Here is a 21,190-nt window from a genome sequence, read left to right as displayed (position 1 = left end):
CTTCAAAGGCCACATAAATATAATTAGTCAGGTTCTTTCGCCACGACCGTTTTCAAAGGCTACAGAAACCTTTTTTTTTTTTTCAGCATTGTTACAGAGTCCTTGGTAAACTGTCACTAACATCATACAAACATCCCTGAAAACTTCTCTGAAAATTTATGCTACAGTTTGTTAAAAGTAGTGGCGAGAAGATGCCGGAGCATTTGTACGTTAGTTCGTAAGTACGGGAGGAAGCTGACGTCACCTTGTATTTCTGTATCACCACTTCTGATCTGCTTTATCCACACGCTAACATTGATTTTCCATTTCACGCACCAGCCACATTTTTTTTTTTTTTTTTACGTATTATCTACTTCAATACAAGGCCGTACTTTTTTTTTTACTCTCTTCATTAAGAATTTTTAAAAGCTAATCCGCCACTTGAGTGATAACAGATCTTGATTTAAGCCAAGGACACTGTATGACACGAGCGTTACAAGACGATAATCATAAGCGAATCGAAGCGTCAGTAATCGTATCCAAACGTACTCCAGATCTAGAGATGCGATAGGGAAATCACAACCTTTCCCTCGTATGATTAAGGGCTTGAGAGTCAGTAATCTCATCCAAACGTACCATCGATAAAAATGATACGACAGGAAATAGTAATCTTTTCCTCATATGACTAATGGTTCAGAAGTCTCAGAAATCAGATCCAAACTGACTCTCGTTCTAGTGACAGGATAGTAAACTACATAATTATACCTTTATACTCGTGCATGACTTGAGGTTCGAAGCGTCAATAATCAAGATCCAAATTCACCCTTACTCTGATAATATGACTGGAAACTGTACATGTATATTATTAACGGTTTAAAGCGTCAATAATCAGATCCAAACTCGCTCTCGCTCTAGTAGCATGACTGGAAACTGCACGCGTATATAATTCACGGTTCGAAGCGTCAATGGTCAGGTCTTGCTCTGGTGGGATGATAGGAAACTAAATAATCATATCTTTTCTTCGTGTACGACTTAAGGTTTCAACCGTTAAAATTAAGATCCAAACATACTCTCGCTTTATTGACTGAATAAAATACTATAATTATAAATTTTTCACTCTAATGCTGAGCCGTGAAGGTCACCAGTGCTGGGCGTAAGGTAAGTTCGGGTGCGTCTTTCTGCTCCTCCTGCTCCTCCTGCTCCACATACTCCTCGTCTTCCTCCTGTACCTCCTTTTCAGTACATTTCTTCTGTATCATACGTATACCTCTAAAATCACCACGAAGACTTGGAAGCCAGTCTCTCTTCGAACCGTACTCTGAAACGCTTTCTCATAACAGTTATCTTCTAAGGTTAATAAGTTAAAACAATAAGACGTGGGAAATGGTGTGTGTGTGTGTGTGTGTGTGTGTGTGTGTGCTTGGCATTCGTAAGATGTCACACATCGTTATATTTTGAACTGACGCCTCGAGACCGTATTTGTTGATGGCAGAGAGAGAGAGAGAGAGAGAGAGAGAGAGAGAGAGAGAGAGAGAGAGAGAGAGAGAAGCGTTTTCATCTATTCTGATGTGTAAGTCTTTGCAAATCTTATAAATCTCCCTCTCTTCTTTGTTCTTTATTCCTTCCTTCTCTCTCTCTCTCTCTCTCTCTCTCTCTCTCTCTCTCTCTCTCTTGCCTGCTCACAATCGTCCTTGTCCCTCCACCCTCCACCCCCGCTATGTCTGCTTGGCTCAGCACACTCCCAGCAGCAAGCACCACCACCACCACCACCACCATCACCATCTTGCCAAGGCAGCTGAAAAAAAGCTGCACCTCCTCTCATTCGCCATGCCTTTCTCCTCGTGTGTTATACTTGCATACCACGCCTACACCTTTCCACGCGCCTCTTCCTCCTCCACATCACCGTCAAATATAATAATGCCACGCCTGAGTACATAAATAGCGGGCAACCTTCACTTCCTCCTCCTCCTCCTCCTCCTCCTGTCCTCCTCCTCGGTGTTATATACAATCGGTTAACGCGTTCAGCTGTTAAGAGAATGAAGCCGAAGGGTCGAGTCCCGGCCGGCGGCGCTCCGTGTTTTTGTGTTGATCAGGTGATAAATATACACGTGGTGGCAGCCTGACAGAGCACGCTATCACAGTAATTCCAGACCCATTCATAGAGCACCACTAATGCGCGGGGCAGGGTGGCCGGCCGCCTTCCACATGATGGTGCTACGAGAGAGAGAGAGAGGGAGAGAGAGAGAGAGAGTACTCGTATAGAATCGACATTACTGAGCACATGAATGGCAGGTTACTACAGCGTTGTACGTAATGTTAATCTCACTTGCCTATTCAATTTCACTTCACTATACAGCACAGTGGTATGTTATTAGGGAGAAACTGACTACGATATGAAAGAAAAGAAAGGATGTTTAATCTACGTCTATTATGTGTTGTTTGTGGGAGAGAGTATAAGATAGTGCTTGTGGGTGCAGAAGTAAGAAAAGAAACATTGAGTACATGTTATATTATAGGGTTTTGAAAGCAAGAAAGTAGTACATAGATGATGTTACTAAATGAAATACAGTCTAAATAGATATTATTGAATAGAAGTGCAAGTTAAGTGGATGATATAGTAATATAAAACAAGTACGAGTGTTAGCTTCAGAGGCTGAGAAAGCAAGGAACACTCTCTCTCTCTCTCTCTCTCTCTCTCTCTCTCTCTCTCTCTCTCTCTCTCTCTCTCTCTCTCTCTCTCTCTCTCTCTCTCTCTCTCTCTCTCTCTCTCTCTCTCTTTCTCAAAATAGAAGGCGTGGGGGAAAGAGAAAGCTTGTGAGAAACGACACACACAATGACGTTGCAGTTATCTTTTATTTTTTATGCATTGTCCTGCAAGGAAGAGCACTGGGCTCGTACAAGCGTCATTTTAAGGGTATGAACGGACATAACCTGGTTTGATTAAGTGTTTGGTGTCAGGATATCGCCTTATGTAGGTACAAAACACATTGTCAAGGATCACTGTGCCATCTGATTAGAAAGACCAGTATTGTAACCCTTTCACTGCGGAACGAAATAATTAGCAGCACCAGAAGCAATGCGTGAAGTCTTTATAAGCATCTACAAAAAAAGTTAGCGATGAAAAAGAATAAATTTTGCAATTTCTTCCCAGTTCAAAGATTGGATGTGGCTACAGAACAAGTAAAGATGTCTCACAGTGGTTGGTAGTTAGAGAAAAGTGTATCAAATGACAGTCAAAGGGTTAAATCATAAGAACGTAAGAAAATATGGGAACCTGCAAGAAGCCTCCTGGGCTACACGTGGCAGTCCCTACAGTTCATGTGTCCGTAGAAAATTAATTGAATGATTGACTGAATGATCTGATGTGACGCAACGATGAGGTCATATGGTACCACACAAACATTTGCTTCAGAAACCATTGTAAAGTATAGCCACTGCCATACTTCTGAGTGCCCCTTATTAGCACAATTCGATTAAATGTTTGGCGGCCTGGATGTAGCCACGCTGGCCACTCACAGCATTATGGTGGAGGCAAGTGGCAATCGGGAGCAATTGAAGCAGCAGGGTGTTCTTTTCAATGACTACGAGCGTTCTCCAACGTTTCGTCGCCTAATCTCGATTACTTTTCATAGGCTGTAATGGAAGTTCTTGAGGTTTTCAATGTTTCTTTTCTTTTCTTTTCTTTTCTTTTTATTTTATTTTTATTTTTTTACGAATCTGATGATAGCTTGACAAGGGTTGCACACCATGAATTGGGTAAACACTCATGACAACCTAACCAATCAACTAAGTAGCCTTTTAAAGTTCTCTGTATGAGGGCAAAGAGCGTTTAAGGATATGTGTTTAAGGACCGTATTCTGAAAGACTTTACTCTCATCACACATAGTTTCAAAGGCCACAAAGATAATTAGCCGGGTTTTCAAGAGTATTTCTCCTGTTAATAACAGAAATCTTATTAATTTGACATTAAAACCGTAAAAAAAAACATCATTGAAGACCTTTATAATCTCATCTAGAGCCTTCAGAAATTAGTGGAGGTGCGGCGCAAAATAGTTTCAGGATATGATCCTCTGTGTTTTTGAGAAACACAGACGAGTGTGCTGGGTTGTGGCGGTGATTCATGCGTAGTCACACATTACTGAGGTGTTAGGTGGCACATTCAAGCACCTGCTTTGGCCTGGCGTTTGTGTAGCGCAGAAAGCCCACCAGACAGCTGTGTACTGTGCACTGGGCCCTCCAGCACGCCTCGCCCAGCGCTCAGTGTGTAATGGCTGGCCACCATTGCCTTTCATCGCTTCGCTCGGCACACACAAAAAACTGGCCTCTCGCGGGGAATAACTTGCTGGGTTAGACTTTATCTTAATAATAATCGCCGCCCCGCCCTCCCTACGATCCGCAGACTGCTCCCGCACTGCCACCATCCCCACTGCTCCTCATACACGCCCGCCGCCCACACCTATATGGTCTGTACCGAACACCCGTCCGCCGCCCGCCCGCACCACCTGATGCTGCCTGTGCCTTCATTATCCCGACCCAGCTAATCCAACACCGCCCATGGCACGCCCTGTGTGTGTGTGTGTGTGTGTGTGTGTGTGTGTGTGTGTGTGTGTGTGTGTGTGTGTGTGTGTGTGTGTGTGTGTGTGCGTATTGGAATAGCTCTCAGTTAAGTATAGAGAGCGAATACATGTGTATGTACTTAAATAATTGAAGGTTTCACCCACCATTGCATAGCCCTGATGCACACACACACACACACACACACACACACACACACACACACACACACACACACACACACACACACACACACACACACTCACACACACACACTTAGACTTTTGAAATATTATGTCATTGTCATTAGGTCTTAAACACAGGATTGCAACTTTCAGGAATAAAAAAAAAAAAAATAACAATACATCACAGGAGCACGTCGCTATTTATAAATACATCATGAATTTCACATTGGCACAACAAGCAACCACCGCTCACCCTTACTTCATGTGTATCAATAGAATAATCATGTTCTTATCAAACCAGTCCTTATACGTTAACCTGAGAGAGAGAGAGAGAGAGAGAGAGAGAGAGAGAGAGAGAGAGAGAGAGAGAGAGAGAGAGAGAGAGAGAGAGAGAGAGAGAGAGAGAGAGAGAAAAAAAAAAAAAATTATACGAGTAAATCCTCTTTTGTCCGTGATTTTATTTCCAGAAATCAAATACCAGCAGTAACCTGAGCTTTATATATTCTCCATTACTCAAACTGTAGGAGTCCTTGCTCATATCATACTCCAGAAGTAATGAGTTGAAACTCCCCACGTCTACCTAGACTTTAATTCTTGACACTGATCAGCTGCCATGGGTTACTTGTTTCGGTAAATTGCTAGATTAGCAGCGCGGCTCTATTTCCTTTTTTTTTTTTTCGGCTTCTAACCACTACAATTTTGGGACCTGATGGGAAAGCGGAGTTTTTGGGTGGGGAGAGCTAAAATAAGGCCAAATACTGCCTCTTACCACCAAAAACAAGTAGGGAGCTGCCTGCTGCTGGTGTAATGATGGCCGCAACATGGCGCTGTGTGTGAAAACGGGATTTTTTTTTTTTTTTTTCTCAAAATTTCTCGATTTTCACTATTTTCAATTTTGAAAAAAAAAAAAAATCCCGTTTTCACACACAGCGCCATGTTCTGGATCTTGGTTTTGTCATTGATACCTACGGGAACGAACATGGCGGCCATCATAACACCAGCAGCAGGCAGCTCCCTGCTTATTTTTGGTGGTAAGAGAAGGTATTTGGCCTTATTTTATCTCTCCCCACCCAAAAAACCTCGCTTTCCCACCAGTTCCCCAATCCTGTAGGGGTTACAAGCCGAAAAAAAAAAAAAAAGGAAATACAGCCGCGCTGCTAATCTAGTAATTTACCTTTGTTTCTGTAGCAGTATTTTTTTTCTTTTTTTGTAACGTACAAATGCAATGATAAAACAGAATGAACTAATATTCATACATATATCATTCAAAGTTAATGTGTATTACAAAATGGTGTCTGCATAAAAGAAAATGTGGTGAGTGCGTCACTTACCCTTCCTAGTCCTTAAAAGCAGGTTCATGGGCTTCCTAGGCACCTCCCAGCAGGCACCAACCTTACACCAGCGCACAGGGGCAGCCATTGCTCGTGTCAGTCTTGTTCAGAGAAAATCCAAATTAAATAAAACCATAGGACATAACCATCCTTCAAACACTGGCATGCCACTTGACGCAGCGCGCACTACACATCCACGAGAATCCACAAAATATTTTTCAAATTCTAATAATATGCAGCAACTAGTCTCATATTATACTATAGTAATATAAAAATAAGTATAAATATATAAAACTAAATTATAAGCCATTATAAATGTAAATGGCAAAGTTGTCATAAGCACCAATCTATCTATCTATCTCTCTCTCTCTCTCTCCAATCACAGTGGGAAGCACTGGGTAACTTAGAGCCCGTGCCTGATGAGGCTGTGATTTATCAAGGGGGCAGGTAGGCTACATGGAACAAGTGTGTATCAATGAGGATATAGTGGAGGTGGCGAAGACCTGGGCTACTCTTATATAGCCAGGGTCAGGGGACTCATGAAGTGGATGGCGTAGATCGTGAGCAGCTGAGCAGTGCAGCATGTAAGATAGGATCGGCAGCCTGCTCCGGGCAATGAGCACAGGGTTCTGCACCTGTGTAAAGCATTTGGTTTCTGCACTGGTAGCCAAACTTCTTGTGTCAGGTCTTGTTGAGAAAAAAAAAAATGAAAAAAAAAATCCCGTTTTCAGACTTTTTTTTTTTTTTTTGCAAGTTACGCATTGACTTTACCGAATAAAAGAAATGAAAACTGATAGAGTTGTGCTATCATATGGTGCTAATTTTGTTACTATCACCCGCGTAGTTTCGGAGATATTAGCATTTGAATAGCGTTGTGGACAGGCTGGGCCGCACAAAACGAAAGAACAACCTCCATCTTAAACTTCACTACGCTCATAATCAGTCTAATTCAACACATGGGATAATGAACGGCGTTGTGGTGAAAGCCCCGCCAAGATCAAGGAGAGGAGAAAGAAGCGAAGAGAACAGGTAGTTGCTGCTGTCTTTTTTGTTCTCTTACTGAGGGGTTCGCGTTTTTAAAGGGGTTTACGACCCAAGAGGCGATACAGATGTTGAAGTAAACATTGCCTGGGAAGGTGTGCCGTTGTAAAGACGAATGCTCCAATCTGACTACGTCTATAACCAGTACTACACCGAAACTATTTAACTGCTCCATACGAAGGCAACCCAGCCCGTGATATGTCCTCGAGGAATTGTGATAGAAGTGTCAATATAACAAAGCAGCGTGGGACAGGACAAGAGTGGAGGAGGACGACGTGCATAGGCAAGAGTAACATTCATGTCAGTCGTCTCAGTTTGTACTGCTTCGTCCGATTTAAGGTAACCGGGGGCAAGGTTGTTGAAGCCATGGCTTGTCGCATATGCCACTCTGGTAGGCAATCACTTCTTAGTATTTAAAGCAACCTGGAATATAATTCAAATACCCTAGCAATGACGGCATCAGACGAGGCCCACTCCCACCCTTCCCCAGACCAGAGTGACATTGGGAAATATACAGACCATGAAGAAGATAGCATCAAGGAGTATGCCATGGCGAGGGTCTAGCCCTACGCAATCCCCCCACCAACATCAGCAGCATCATCCAACCAGAAGTACAAGAAGCATAACCTGTTAAAGAAATCTTGAAAGGCTGGATAATTTAGGTGCAGCATAGCAAAAGAAAACAAATTAACATAGTTCACTGAATAAATCACCTACAAAATCATCCACCTTGTTTTTAAAATGTTGAGGTAAATGGGAACAGACTGCATCTTCAGGTAGAGACTTCCAAAGACCAACAGTTCAAACAGGAAAATCATGATCTCACATCAGTAACATGACAGAGAACAAAGATCCTTATGCTGGGGCATACAGTGCATTCAGAATTCACTCTCACATATGAGTCATTTAAATAGACACTGGCCACTCATAATTTTTCAGGTAATTATTAAGCCTGCTCTTAATAAACAACTTTTAATAGAAAACACCTTTAATCGGGAAAGTCTCTCAGCTCACGACAAACTGTCTTATCCATAGATTTTCCTTGTGCATTTTCTCTGCACAGACTCCAGCATCTGTAGATCCCTTATGTAACCTGTATTCCACAAAATGCACCCAAAGTCAATAGCTGGATGAACATGGATTACAAAATCTTGTGCTATGAAATTATGAGACTATATATATAGACTACATACCTTTCAAAATATTACCTATTAGCAGTGCCACTAGCTTTGAAAAATACTTCTCATACTCGTACATGTTAATAAAATTTTAAAGAAGAATCAAACAATATGCCAAGATCTCTGTAAGAAGGTACATTAGGACTGAGAAATGGTTACCCCTGCAAAAGGTAACACAAATGCACTTGCTTAAAGAAAAAGAGAGACCCCAAGACTGGTTTCTGTCTGAGTTCCGTTACCAAGGCCATACTCCTGACCATCAGCTGAACAAAACTGAATTGCATCAGCTAGAATACACTTCACCACTGGTTGACTCACTCTAGCCATACCTTTGCCACTGTAGACACTAGACTCAAGATTGAACACACCCACCAACCATCTCTTCCCATAAAGCACAACTAGGCAAATACACAAGGTGACACCCCTCACTGCCCCAGGTGATCCACACAGCTACTCTGGAACACCTACTTTACTATCCTCATCATTACTCTCACCACACTGCTCTCCTCCACTTACTATTCTCCCTCCACAGGCCAACACTAGCTGACCTATTGGGGAGCTTCCAAGATCCTGGCCTGGCCCTCAAAACTCAAGCACACCAAGACCTTCCTCTAGAAGACAAGATAACATACCAAAATCTGAATGGCTGACCTGTCTGCTACCATCACCTTTGGGGCATTAGAGTTTGTAGCACCACAGCCTACACAACCACATCAGAACCTCAAGAACAAGAACAAGAACCTGCAAGGATTTAAAGGTCTGTTGCTGTTTAGTTGTATCCTGTAATCCTCCCATTCCTCTTCGTCATTGTTCTTCTCTTCCTCTCTTTGATACTTTCAGTATTAAATAGCTTCTTGTAGCTTCCCTTATAATCTAATGATCTTAAGGAGATGTGAGCTCATTAGATCAGTTAAAGTTAGGTTAGGTTAGGTAGTAGTGTAGGTTAGGTAGTTAAAAAGATGTAGTAAATCTACATCTTTTTAACAGTGATGCTGTTTCTGGGGATGGAAATAAGTAACATAGTAGTATACGGCAGTGAATGTGACAATGTTGATAATTGGTTCAAATGTATGTAACTTTATGAGGGAACTACCTTAAGACAGTTGAAGAAATACGACAAAATAGTTGGTTACAGACAACTTCAAAAATCATTTAAACATTTCGTGATTTTCCTGTTTCTTTTGTAATCTCCTTCCTCAGCTTCTCTTTATCCACAACAATATCAAGGGCTTCCTTTTAGTAGAAAGAACTTGGATGTGCAACAAACATTTAAGTAACAATGCAGCCGTATCATGTGGACGTTGTTTTCATCTGAGGTGTATGGATGATGGAAGTTATGTATGCTTGAGCTGTACAGCAACATTATTATTATTCCCATAAAGAAGAGTGTTAGCTTGAGGTGACATTTTTTGTGTCTGAAATATGAGTAGAAGTACAATGCACTACTGCAGAATTGTTGAACTGATGTCTTTCTAACTACATGAAATGTGTTCTAGATAAAAGTATTTGTATAACACTGTAGTTGTGCATAAATCCTGCACCCCTAACCTTTTTTGTATCTAGCAGGAGAGTGAAAAAATTCCATCATCGACAGTAAGCAGTTGGTGTTGCTCAGCATGCTGCAACACCACAGCTGCCTGACAAGGAACGGCCATTACAGCCATGCCGTGCAGTGCTCCTTGTGTGGTCTGACCCTCAAGTTGACCATGCACAGCCAGCATCAGTGCACCACTACTGCAAGGCCCATAACTGCTAAGCTCACAGTCTGGGGACTCTTCAGGAACCACTAAGAGACATGGTATTATGTTATCCTCAGCAGTCACTCATCAAAGATCTCAAGAATTTGCTAGCTTATTTCTCAACCAGTTTATATTATTGATGCTGTTGCTACTAGGTATGTTACATTATTGTACAGAATGTTAGTAAACAAAGATCTGAAGACTTACTTATTGACATATTTCAACCATTTTATATTATTGTTTCTGTTGTTGTTGGTATGATGATATAATATCTTACAGAATATATTATTGCACTAAGATCTGAAGAATTTATTGATATTTTCATGTATTTTTTTCATTTTTTTATTATAATTTTATTCATTCAGTAAAGTAAGATTCCAAGATTTTATATGAACTTTTTTTTTTCATATAAAATATACTATTGTTTAATTATTGTCACTGGTATAATATTACCTTCAGAAAACTAACCAAGGTAGAAGACCCTGCAACTTTCACCTCCTACCTCCTCTTTCATCTATCTCCTTTCTCTTTCTCAGTTTTATATTCCCTTTTCTTTTAAAAATACATATGAATGAGAAGGCAATAAAAATAATAACTCTGCCATTGCTATAATTTTGAGAATTTTTTTATTAATTTCTCAACCACTTTATATTATTATTATCATTTAGATCTCAAACTAAAAAATCTTTATCATATCATGGCTGTGTTGATATAAATACCACTTCCGCATAAAGAAACAAACCATTGATTTTGTTGTGCATTGTGACAGACTGACCTTGAGTGATCCTTGCTATTGCTGATGCTGCACCTGACCTGCAGCCCCACCCAAGTGCTGCTGGAGGACAAGGCTCAGCATCCACAGGCCCTGCTTGACAGAGATGTACTAGAGGAGCTGGACTGGACAGCCTACCTAAGGGACTACAATTCACTGTTTGAGTAATTGTAATTGTAATTTAATTGACATGTAATTAATTTTAGAAAGTGATATAATTGTAATTATAAAATGAGAATTTAAGGAATTAATTATAATTGCAATTAATTATATCAAAATAATTGAAATTTAATAGTAATTGTGGAAAAGCAAAGTAGTAGTAAAATTCTGAATAGCTGATGATAATTAAATGTAATAGCGAATTGTATGGAAAACTGACTGCCATTTAGATATACATAAGCCTACTATCTACAGTTCCTTTGAAAGTGAAAGGTTAAATTGATTTTTCTACAAATTGGTTACTTAAGTTTTCACCGTTTTTTGTTGAAAAGAACAAAAATACAAAAAATTAAATCTTTAGTTAATTTTCTTCCAATTTACATTTATTTTTACTTTTGTTTTAAATAAAGAGCAAAATTTCTAACCACAATAAATTTGCAAATTTATTTACAAATTCGTTAAATAATTTGCACATTTGTTCAATAAGTGACAACCACACAATACGTGTGTTTTTCTTTTTAACAATTTTTTTTGTCCGGAGTTGGGAATTTGTAACTGTAACTGTAATTAAGATTTATTTTATTTTGTAGTAATTGTAACTGAACTTCCCAGGAGTAATTATAATTATGATTATATTTTTTTATTTTTGTAAATGTAATTGTAATTGAAAATTTGAATTGTAATAACTCCAACCCAGGACTATATATGTGGTCCTGAGGAGCCTCTTTCAGTGAGTCTCATGTTTGTGTTACCAGCAGGCAGGACTTGGGTGCCTGCTGTGTGTGGAGGCATTCCTGGTGGAAAGCACCAACTCATGGTTAGTTTGATCTTGCACACTCATACAACTCAGCTCAGTTCAGAGAGGCAGATATCCATGAGTATCACATAGCACCTGTACTCATACACTACCATGCACTGTTAGGAAAAACAGAACCTAATACTCATACTCTGAATATTTGCAACAACATACAGCCAATGTAAGATTGTAAATGTTCAAAATGTGCCAGAATGGACAAATTTTCATATTCTATAGTGTCTATATTCCTGAATGAGTTTCACTAGAAAAATTAGATTATTTAAGTTCAAGAAGATTCACATGATAAATAGATTTATGTGATGAAATTGTTGATTTTATTAATATATATGGATACATTAATGGTGATGAAATAAATTTTTCCCCACCAACCTTTAGATGACTGAAGAGGAATCTGTGTGCCTGACAAGGATGGAGTAAAGTGGCCTTCATACTACCCAGGGACAACCTGTAGATGCACCTTTTCTGGCATTGGTTGTTACCTCCCAGAAGCACTTCCCTTCCTTCCCTCTCCTTTCGCTGTCATTTACAGTTCTGAGGTGGAATTAACACCAAGGGTGAGCCACAGTGTTATGTCTTAGGTTATCAATGCTTCACCATCCCTTTTCTTGGATTAGTGCCAGATGCCATAACTGAGGGAAGCCTGTAGCTGTCTGCTGGCTCTGCCGGCTGGGCTCTTCCCTGCATCACCACTCACACCATCCCAGGTGTGGAGACAAGGAAAGACTGCAGAAATCTGGCAACAGTTGAGAGGCAACCCCTCACCGGATCCTGATGAAGACACCAGTTGCAGTAACCTGCCTGTCTGACCTGTGCTTTCCCAGATCATAAAGGAAGTTTGGTGTGTGACTTCTAGCCTCAGTCAGTCCCTATTAACATTATAAGCTGCAGAATAAAAGAAGCAATTAGAGAGTTCTTGTTTCCTTGGCCCTCAGAGAGAATCCCATACCAGCCATGCTCAAAAGTTGCTGTCAATGAAGATTGTTTAGTGACCAGATTGGAATTTGAATCTACACCTGTCCAGTGACAGGTGAGAATGTACTACTCTACTGAGCTATGGTATGTGTGTACAGATGGTGTACACACACACATATATACACATCTCTGCAATCCATCTTTCCAGGAAATTTTCATGTGGAATGAAAAAATGTGGATCTTTTAACTTTTCTGTTAGCTACAATTGATACACAAGGTGCTACCACAAAAGAGAGCAGATAAAAAGTATAAAAGTAAGTAATGGGTGATATGATCTTTTTGTATTTTATTCACTAAAATGTTTACAACCTTTTGTTTTCAACGATTACCTGTGTTTTTTGTGAACAACTGCAGTCCATTAACAGTGTCTAAATCTTCTCTGAGGGTGAGTAATAAGATGATTTGTTTGAGGGGGTTTATGTTAATTCTGAAAATCAGTGTAAAATGGTTGCGAACTTAGTATTCTCCTATTACTTTACCAAGTGATCTTATTTATTTCATTCCTCACCTTTAGGTATAAAAGTAAGTAATGGGTGATACGATCTTTTTGTATTTTATTCACTAAAATGTTTACAACCTTTTGTTTTCAACGATTACCTGTACATGCATTCGATTGACTCCATAGTGCATAATAAACAACACTCTCTCTCTCTCTCTCTCTCTCTCTCTCTCTCTCTCTCTCTCTCTCTCTCTCTCTCTCTCTCTCTCTCTCTCTCTCTCTCTCTCTCTCACTGTCAGTGCCAAACAAAAAAAGCAACAATGAAAATAAAAAAAGAAAATTAACAAGGAAGAGGAGGAGAAGGAGGTAAAAAAAGTAATACTACCATTCATGTATGCATAAGAAATCACTACTTTCATTCCTTTCCTTTTACAATCTGATCCATGCAATATTCATTGTAAAGCATATCCTCTTTCCATGGGTGTGTGTGTGTGTCTGTGATAGGGCAGGTAATGGTTGATGGTTGTTATGAGGGAAAGAAGGAGAGGTGATGAGATAATAGGATTTCTTGCACTTGCTTAGTTATTAAAGAGCAAGTGATGGAAGAGTTGTGGACTAGTGTTGACAGTTGAGTAACAAGAAAAAGTTTACTCAGGGAAGATAGAGTAGATACATACTGTTCTGAGTACTAGCCAGAGTGCACTGGTCTCGCACTCCAGGGTTGGCAGATTGAGTCTTACCCAAGCCCGTGAGCTTAAATAATTTACTGGAACGTTACTGCTGTGGTTGGACACCACAGGGGTGTTGGGTTTGATTGGCTGATGATCTGGAGAGCATCAGTGATGGATACTGGATCTGAAATCAGTGAACTTTAACTTAAAGCCTATTAACAGTGGTGTTCCTCAGAGCTCTGTCCTGTCACCCACCCTATTTCTATTACTGATCATTCATCATGAGAAAGAGAGAGAGAGAGAATGTAATGCAAACCTGTTAAATTTATATATATATATATATATATATATATATATATATATATATATATATATATATATATATATATATATATATATATATATATATATATATATATATATATATATATATATATATAAAACAGGCTTGCATCACATTCTCTCTCTCTCTCTCTCTCTCTCTCTCTCTCTCTCTCTCTCTCTCTCTCTCTCTCTCTCTCTCTCTCTCTCTCTCTCTCTCTCTCTCTCTCTCTAAGAAAATAAATCTATTGGGATTAGAATAACATTGGCTTACTAATTTCAAGACAGAGACTATATGTAGAGTCCAAACTCAGATGTCTTGACAACAGGCTTAGTGAAGGTAGCACATGAATTCACCTACACCAATATAATGTTCATCAACCTATCTTAGCTTTGATTGTAGGTAAAATAATGTGTGGTAAAATAATGGAGTCTGTAATTGTGAAGGAGATTAGTAGTCATTCAGACAAACATAGATTCATAAGGGACTCACAGCATGGCTTCACAAAGGGGAAGTCAAGCCTCACAAACTTGTTGAGTTTTTATAGTAAAGTCTGTGAGATGTACAATGGATATATTTACAATATGAAATACCTGAACTTTAGTAAGGTGTTTGCCAAGGTCCACCCCCCAAAGGGTATTGAACAAGGTCAACACATTTGGGACAGAGGGGAAAACTTTAAATTGGTCAAGGTTCAGTGACAGGCAACTGAAAATTGTAGATAATGGCTCTAAAGCTGAGTGGAGCCAAGTAATAAGTAAGGTGTCACAGGGATCAGTTAAAAGGACTATTATTTCTATTAATTAATGATCTAAATAATTATAGGGTTTGAGGGAGATAAAGAGATTACAACTATTATTATTACTACTGTACTATTACTACTACAGTACTACTATTAATACTACTACACTCAGAAAACTCTATTGACTTACCATGCCATATTTAACTTACTACTACTACTACTACTACTACTACTACTACTACTACTACTACTACTCCTACCGTTGCTAATATGTATAGTAAACCCTTGATACAACGAATACTGAATTTTGGATATAAAGACCCTTTTAAGGACTCTGTCTGCCTCTCCCCTCTCTGCCCCACTTTCTCTCTGTTAACATATCTGAGAGAGAGAGTGAGCATTACATCAGCCATGGTCAAGGTCACTGGTTCACACAGCCACAACTCACCTCTCTCTCTCTCTCTCTCTCTCTCTCTCTCTCTCTCTCTCTCTCTCTCTCTCTCTCTCTCTCTCTCTCTCTCTCTCTCTCTCTCTCTCTCTCTCTCTCAGGATATAGCGAATTTTCATCTTTAGCAATCCACCCTCCCCCAATATGTGTTTGTTATAGTAATTTTCGATAACTGAAAGAATAATCCAGGCTCTTTGGGCCGAAAGACTGAGCTGATGGTGATGTCTGGCAACTGTGATAACTCCCCATTAGATAAATTAGGTTAGGAAATATGCGAAACGGTGAATAATGAACAATGAATGCGTGGGGGAACACTATTAATTTTGAGTCTGGTACACACAGTTATATTTTGAGACGGTGACTATTTTTTTGAGCAAAAATATGACACTTCTTCAATATATAGTGATCTACACAGTAAAGGTATCAGCTGTGAAATTAAATGACAATGTAAACTTAACTAGCCCTCAGATGATAATGCTAATATTACTTTAATATTATTCAAAGACAAATATAAGGCATCTTTTATTTACAACACTGATCAGCTCAAGATCATTGATCTAGATCTGGATCTGATCTGATTTGTTCAGGGTAAAAAGAATGCTTGCAGTCATTACTGATCAAAACAATAACGACACAAACATGTTGCTGTCCAGCTGTCACAAGTGGCAGACTGTTGATGTTCGCCACTGTGCTCTAAGGAAGTGTCAGCGAAGACTATAAGTACAGCCTACTGTACATTCTCTGAGGAAGTCTGGATGAGAAGGCCACCGGTGAGTCCCAGCCACATGCCTACCCAGGCAGCACAAGACTGGGTTCCATGCCTGGCTGTGAACATTAAAAATAAAGTTTCACACAAAGCTCTCTTCACACACAACATGATAAAAGTACTTGCTGTGGTGAAGTACAGAATGGTAAAATGAGAAAATATTCAGATGTAAGATAAGGCTAGCCTGGTCCATGTGCTGACATTATTGACACCATGACTGAGGCAAATGCAAAGTAGAGGCATATTATTTTTGACTGAACAAGCATTATCTTCCTTTGTCTCATCATGTAGTCGTTGGTAGAGGCAGTAATGGCCACATAATTATAATCAGAAGCCAATAAACCAAAGCTTCGTGTGGCTTATAATATCTCCCTTGTTTCAGGCATCTGTCACAACAACCACTATTCATATTCTGTACCCACAGCAGCATTCTACAATGATTCATTACCATTCACTTTGTTCCTCAGACATATCAGTCATTTTTTTTGCTGTGCATTCCCCTAAAATAATTCCCCAGTAGAGGCTGTTCAGGTGCTAATATGGCCACTGCCAACAACTTCAGTAAGTGTTGTTGCTGGTATAGCCCACCTCAGGACCCCGATCAACCAGATCATGATCCAGATCACTCAGATCAGGGTAAATCCAGATCAAGATGTAAATAGAACATGGGCTACGTGGCCAGATCAGTGACCTGAAATAGATCATGGTAAACAAAAGATGCCTGTAGTCCTGGATTGACCTCCCAGCAGAAGTGGGCATGTGCAAACATTGCTGCCCATGTAAATGAGGCATTTTGGTCATCTCAAAGAACTCCAGGTGAATGTGAGAGGAGATGGTATGCCGTCGGTCATACTATCATCCTTTGCCATTAAGGCAAAGGATGACAGCATGACTGAGAGAGAGAGAGAGTGATGTTCATATGCATGTGAACTAAGAATGTGACATTAATGTGGGACAGGAACAGCCAACACCCTGAGTACCAAGTTAGTCTGGTTCCATCATAATAAGCTTTGGTTTTCACATATATATATATATATATATATATATATATATATATATATATATATATATATATATATATATATATATATATATATATATATATATATATATATATATATATATATATATATATATATATATATATATATTTTTTTTTTTTTTTTTTTTTTTTTTTTTTTCCAGTAAAGTTTTAATTTCTCCTGTCCAACAAATTTCTCTTGTACTGAATATTTCTTTGATGATCTAGGGTATGAATATATAAAAATGAAGGGTTGAATCATTCCATAAAAGATGTGCACGGTGCAAATATAGCAACTGCTTCATGCAAAGTCTTTCATTTTAATGAAGCACATATGAAATGCTGTAAACAAAGCCTAACTGTCTCTCTTATTTGTTGTGCTTCTTCAGCTATTCATTTGCTTCATGTTATTCTAATATATAATTTAATAAGGAAATGGACCAGGCATCCCACTGCTGTCTCCAGTGACTCTCAAGGTGTGGGACATCTTGGGGGATGAGAATCTCACCTGGCATGGAGATGAGAAGGAGATGAACCTGTGTGCTGAAGAGAAGATAGAGGCTGCCTCATAAGTGTTTTGGATTAGCTGCACTGTTACACAATCCATTTGTTCACAGCACTGTCTAACAAAACAAGTATCATTAGTCTGAAATGTAAAACCTTTGCAGATTGAGCATTATGATCTTGCTGTTAAATAAAGAAGTGCATAAGATACCACGAAATGGACTAAAAAATAGAAACAATTTCCTTATGTACTGAACAGTTTTATTAAAAAGAATCAAGTTTGAATATACCAGAAACTTACTATTAACTAATACTATTAATAATTATTTTACCATTCCTGACTCATTAATCTTGGCATTGCAGTTTCAGTGCGATGGATGACTCAGGCAGGATGCCCCTGTGCTCCACCATAGTCATCCCTCCATCAGAGAACCTCTTCAGCAACTTTGGTACTACATACAGGTCCTCCCTCAACACCCCATCAACTGTTGCTGCTGCTGATGCTGGTGCCACCTCCCTTCCAGCCACCTCAGCAGTGCTATCCACCTACAGCTGCCAGCATAATAGGCAACTGCAAATTAAGGAGCTGGAATTAAATCAAAACTACCTAAAAAAACAGGTACAGTGCTAGCTCAAAATTCAATATCTTAGACATTAAATGGCAAATGTTGAAAATGAGCTATGTCAAATTGAAAATGAGTGCATTATGGAGGAAACCAGTTTAGTAGAACAGTTCAAGTAAAGTAAAACCTAACAGATTCTGATGAAGAAATAGTTGGTAATTCAACTTGTTTAAATTATTTTTCATCTAGAAAAATTAAATACTTTTGTTTCTTTTACTACTCTGGTGACATATTCTTTTCTTTTTTTTTTTTTGCAGATGATGCATTCTCTTGCCTGAAAGTGAAACATGCAGAAGATAGCAGAAATCTAGCATAACTTCTGTAAATGAAGGATATTTAAAGTAAATGATGAAACATTAAGAAGACTAATACATGGAGGAGTTAACATTGAGCTTATAAAGTTTATTATGCAATTTTTGTGTCAAAAGGATAAGAGTAATGAGATGTAGAATAAAATTAATAAAGCAGAAATCTAGCATAGCTTCTGTGAATGAATGATATTTAAAGTAAATGATGAAACATTAAGAAGAGTAATACCTGAAGGAGTTAAGATAGAGTTTATAAAGTTTATTATGCAATTTTGTTTCAAAAGGGTAAGAGTAAGGAAAATTGTAGAATAAAATTAATAAAAAAATAAATAAAATAATATTAAATGAATAAAATAAACAAATAAATAAATAAGCAAATAGATAAACAAATAAATAAGTAAATAGATAAATAAATAAATAAACAAATAAATAAATCATTAGCCAAATTTCCCACTGCTGACAAATAGAGCCAATGTAAATATTCCCTTACTTGAAATGAGCCAAGAGAAATTCATCTCTGAAGTTTAATTCTCCAAAATGGGCAGCAGGAGCAGGCAGTGCAATGTGATGAGGGTTGTGGCCATTATCATCATCATCATCATCATCATCATCATCATCATCATCATCATCATCATCATCACCACCACCACCACCACCACCACCACCACCACCACCATCCCCATCGTCTTCAGAAGGAAGATCACTATTTCGTTCCTTGCAAACGTTGTGTAACACAGTAAAGGCAATGACTATCCTGTAGGTCTTGGCAAGCATTACATGCACTTTTCCATCAAGTACATGAAACCTACATTTTAGTTGACCAGTCTCCCTTTTGATGACATTTCAAGTCCTTTTATGTGCTCTGCAAAGACAGCATGGCACATTTCTGAATGCTGCACTATTAAAATACTGCCTATTAAAATGTCAGTTATGGTTGGATGTACTACAGCAAAGTGTCTTCCTGATGCTGCACATGGGCTATTCCTCTGAAGTGTGTGGTGAGGCTGTCACATCATGATGCTGTTCTGGGCTGTGTAAGTAAGCAAGAATTAGGGTGGGTTGCAAGAAAATTGGGTTAGAAAGGGCAGTGAGATGTGTGAAACTAGCTAAGTGAAAATATACAATGGAGTGAAAAAAGTGTTAAGTTTTCCTGGCAGACTACATAGATTTAGCAAGAATTAGGGCAGGAAACAAGAAAAATAAGATACACAGGGCAGTGAATGTATGAAACTAGCCAAGTGGAAACATGTGAAAAGAAGTTAGAATTTTCTTGGTGTGCTTAGTAGATTTATCCCCTTATAATTGCTACATTCATCCCTACAACATTTACTTTTAAACAAATATAACTTTCTTGCTCCATTCATCTGGTACTGTGAAGTATGTCAGAACATCAGGAGGTACCACACCCTATGGTACAGAACTGGCTGTGATGTCCATACCACTGCAGTGCAAGTGTCTCCCAGGCTCCACTAAGCACTGAGTAATTATCAAAAACACCACAGTTTACCTCTCAGCCAACCAGTTCTTACCACAGATATTTCATTGCAGATGCAGCTGAGATTTGATGGGGTTCTGGTGGTTTCCCTAGCTCGTGGTCTGATGGATGAAAGGGAGGATATGGTGGAAGTCCTCAACTTTGAGCTAATGGAGGAGATTGCCTAGGATCTAATAGTTCATTCAGTCACCTGGAGGGACTACTACAGTGCTTGGGTCAGCATCACATCTCTATACTACTTACATATAAGGGTCACACCACTACAACACATGCCATTACAGTAATCATGTCGACTATTCACGTGTTTTATTCAGCCTGTGTCCTACTACTCTGATATCACTACAATAGTGCTCATCTTTAAGCCACACCACTGTAATAGAAGTATTCATGTAAGAGCCACACCACTTAATGAAGTGTTCAAGTGAGGATCACACTATTACAGTATGAGGCACAAAGCTGCATTAATTGCCTTCATTACTATTTTTACATAATACATACATAAATAAAGGAATACCTACTAATAGTAATTGTGGGCTGTGGTTGACAGGAGGAAGGGCCAAAATGTAATGTTAGCGAGTTAGTCATGTAAAAATCCCTGTCCCTGATTACCACATCCTTATCCTTGCTTTTCTTTCATCTTATGTGATAAAAATGATTTACAAATATCATTTAATATTTATCAATTAACTAGGTTGAAAGATATTAGCAATGTTCATGGAAAGATTCTGTAGTCTTTACATAAAATACAGCAGTTTCCACTTTGATAAACTATTGCAAAAATAATGCAATTTTCCTTAAACAAGATGAACCTATTAAGTTCCTGGGATGTTGCTTTGAATGCTTTCTGCCACCATACTACATAACCAGCTGGCATAACATTACACTTCTACACTAATTATGAGAGAGAGAGAGAGAGAGAGAGAGAGAGAGCAGGAAAGGAGAAGTGCAGGAGAAGCAATGGGAGCAGAGAACAGAGCCAGCACCACCACACACACCTCTCTCTCTCTCTCTCTCTCTCTCTCTCTATATAAAATTTTTATCTATCTATCTATCTATCTATCTATCTATCTATCTATCTATCTATCTATCTATATATATATATATATATATATATATATATATAT

General features: G+C 38.8%; 1 long non-coding RNA gene across 5 annotated transcripts; it reads left to right on the top strand.

Moving 5' to 3' along the window:
* Positions 1-7,067: 7,067 nt before the first annotated feature.
* On the top strand, positions 7,068-12,664 carry LOC135105582 (uncharacterized). Of its 5 annotated transcripts, none has more exons than XR_010270910.1 (5): positions 7,150-7,429; positions 8,801-9,025; positions 9,835-10,066; positions 10,777-11,755; positions 12,131-12,664. It is a non-coding gene; the product is annotated as an uncharacterized LOC135105582 (long non-coding RNA). The 5 variants fall into 5 exon arrangements; XR_010270917.1 differs by having other exon boundaries at positions 7,167-7,429; positions 10,777-10,949; XR_010270912.1 differs by having other exon boundaries at positions 7,068-7,429; positions 9,835-10,162; positions 10,777-12,664.
* Positions 12,665-21,190: the final 8,526 nt, after the last annotated feature.

This window comes from Scylla paramamosain, chromosome 1, assembly GCF_035594125.1.
Source record: "Scylla paramamosain isolate STU-SP2022 chromosome 1, ASM3559412v1, whole genome shotgun sequence".
Classification (NCBI taxonomy): domain Eukaryota; kingdom Metazoa; phylum Arthropoda; class Malacostraca; order Decapoda; family Portunidae; genus Scylla; species Scylla paramamosain.
Note: the sequence above shows the minus strand (reverse complement) of the source record. Positions and strands in the feature narration are given on the sequence as shown.